We start from the raw sequence: 3,244 nt of genomic DNA, 5'->3' as shown, positions 1-3,244 counted from the left end.
ATAAAACTTAACGATCGTTATGCTAAGCTAACGGATGGGTCTTGTCCATCACATCATTCTCCTTATGATGTGATCCCATTTATCAAATGACAACACATGTCTATGGTCAGGAAACTTAACCATCTTTGATTAACGAGCTAGTCAAGTAGAGGCATACTAGGGACACTTTGTTTTGTCTATCTATTCACACATGTATCAAGTTTCCGGTTAACACAATTCTAGCATGAATAATAAACATTTATCACGATAAAAGGAAATATAAATAACAACTTTATTATTACCTCTAGGGCATATTTCCTTCAAAAACAAGCCGGGAGCGACGATGGCTGCGGCGGCAGCGTGGTGACGCACCTCGTCATCGTGCAGTTCAAGGAGGGCGTGACCCCGGAGCAGCTGGACAGGGTCATCCCCGGCTACGTCGGTGTCGTCGACAAAGTCCCCTCTATGAAGGTCTTCCACTAGTACGGTAGCTGCCCTCACCGCCAACCCCTCTGTTGATTCTTGCACCTTCCTGCCTCTGCCTCCCATTGGGTGAGCCATTGTTATAGCTGCTTAGGTTGCGCTCGGTAGGTGCTTGACGAATTGCCTGCATGGGCTGTGATTCTTCCCTATGCGGCCGCTGGCTTGTAAGCCACGTGATTGATTTACAATGATGGATTCAAGTAGTAGAGGAGCTATTTCTATTGGATCCATCAGGGGAACTAGTGTAGTCAAACTAACAAGTAAAACTGATTCGGCTAATAGAAATACTAGTACTATATCTTACCAACCTCGTTTCTCCTCAAATAATTCCTTAACCTATCTAAACTTTGGTGTGCATGAGACCCCTGTGAACTCCTTTTTTCCAGTAATATTACAAGTATCTTAACATCACATCTTGAACATTCAGATTCATGTGGTTTTATCCTATGACGTTTTTGTTTGCAGTATAAAGTTTACATGGCTATATTTATTATTCTGCAATAAGAAAAATCAAAGCTCCACTTAACAATGTCAGAACAACTCATATCAGCCAGTTTACACCATGCCCTCAAATGTAACCCTTTGTCCAAAAAGACCGTATGAACCTTGAGAACGAGGCATCACTCGTTGGAGATTCACGAGTTTCAACTTGTTTTTAGTTTTTCAAAGCTTATATGTCAATTATTTGTTCTTCCTTTAGTATGCAGGGTAACTGATGTGAGCATTGAGAACATGCATCAGGGGTTCACACATGTCTTTGAGTCCACTTTTGAAAGCACCGAGAGAGCTTCAGGCATTGAGGCGTTGAGCCATATTGTAGTATTGCCACCAGACCCTTCATGATTACAGGGACCACTATTATTATTGGTCGACTTGCTATGACGATGTTAGTAGCTCATTGCAATGTTGTTACTGTCATGGTTCTCAATTTAGCTGCTACTCCTCTCGAGCTAAGGTAAACACACACTCAACATCAAAAATAGTAAATCAAATTCCATTTTCTGGATTCTTTTAAAGGAATAGTTGTTGGTTTTGTATAAAGCTTTATATCTAGTAATAGTTGTTGTTCTGTATCAATCTTGATTTTATAGGAATAGTTGTTGGTTCTTAGTCAAGCTTTAATTATATGAACAGTTGTTGGTTCATTGCCAAGCTTTATATATAGGAGTAGTTGTTAGTCCATCGTCGTGCCGAAAGATACAGACTTAAGCTCAATAGCACTAAACTATGTTATTTCACTTAAATACCAAAATGATATCACAATCTTGAGTGAGCATTTGAATTTAAGCTAGTAGATATTAAGCTCTGTGATTGAAGTATCTTTGTTGAATACTTCTAAACTGAACAGTTTCATACCTTCAATCCTCAATCTGGTTCGTAGTAGACATACAGGTAGTAGAATTTTGCCTCCCGATTATAAATTTTTGGAAATTCGTGTGCTACTTCACATAATCATTCTCAAACCATGTAATAATTTATGATTCCTCATAATCGTTGATTTTTTTCCTTGTTGTACATACATCACAATTTGTTTCTGAAACAAAAAGTCCTAACCATTTGGGTATAATTTTCAGAGCTTGCAGATAGTTAATTCAAGTACAACAATTGGTTGTAATTTTGGTTCATGACCTGCACCATCTGCAAATACACATCTAGTATCCAGGAAATTTTTTGTTCTGTCACTCAGGGTCATACTCACTGCAGCTAGTAGCTACTCCAAACATGTTTGTAATGTTACTACTTAATAATGTTCTGGATGTGCTGCTAACATTTCCTACTGGAGATAAACAAATTATGTGTGGGATTCAGTGATGTCATTGATCTCTGTTTACAGTGCAGTATTCTTACCTGTAATCTATGTTTGGATTTGAAATAGATATACCTCCTATTGGAGTTGAAGTAAATATCTCACGTACCTTTTGGGAACCTTGTCGGTTTTGAGTTGCTTGTGTGGCATCACTGATTTTCCCAAAAAACTGAGCAAATAATGTAATTAATTTTAAAGTAGAAACTGTACCACCATAGTCATCCCCAGGAGTGCCACTTTCCCTTCCTTATAGCTAATTGTGCAACACATCGGTATGTAGTACCATAGCAGTTTTATACTCTTTTATGGTTACATATATACTCTTCTTTGTAAGATTAGGGATGGGTACATATATGTTTATCCACACAGTAGCATAAGCAAGCTTGCTCAACATTATGATGCTTGTACTTCTCATATGACAATTCTGTCATTTAAGGCGAATTCTGAAGATTTTTTTACTATACAAATTATGGAGATAGAGTATAACCATCCAGTCTTTTCGGATGTAATATTTCAGTTTTTTAATCTTATCATATGATGCATTAGTTTCTATCAGGATATAAGGCAGGTCACACCCATTCATTAGATATTACTGAAGGAAGAATCCTATTTATCAAGTTCCTACTTTTTACTGGTTTCGTTGCATTTGCACCCCATCCCAATCTTGCTCAATTTGGCATGTGAAGACAACTTATTCACCTGACATGATAACGCTAACCTACAGGCCAAAACTAACAGAATATAAACTAGATTGAAAATACATCACATGGACATTAGTATTGTGCTATGCATACACCATTAGGATGCTCATTTTAGTTTTAAAATAGTAGACTAGTTTTCCCTTGCTTGCAACTCCTATGCTGAATTAGAGGTATGCTAATGCTACTGCTAATCATTGTTGGTGAAGCAAATGTCATTTGAGAAATCTCAGTCCATTAATCTTGTTAATGAAGACTGTTACCAACATTATCCTTT

The 3,244-nt window shown here is 37.5% G+C and overlaps 1 pseudogene; it reads left to right on the top strand.

Annotated features, from left to right (window-relative positions):
• Positions 1–277: 277 nt before the first annotated feature.
• On the top strand, positions 278–1,399 carry LOC125528320 (annotated as a pseudogene).
• The last annotated feature ends 1,845 nt before the right edge of the window (positions 1,400–3,244 follow it).

The sequence above is a fragment of the Triticum urartu genome, unplaced genomic scaffold (assembly GCF_003073215.2).
Source record: "Triticum urartu cultivar G1812 unplaced genomic scaffold, Tu2.1 TuUngrouped_contig_4793, whole genome shotgun sequence".
NCBI classification, from domain to species: Eukaryota; Viridiplantae; Streptophyta; class Magnoliopsida; order Poales; family Poaceae; genus Triticum; species Triticum urartu.
This window is presented reverse-complemented; position numbering and strand designations above follow the sequence as displayed.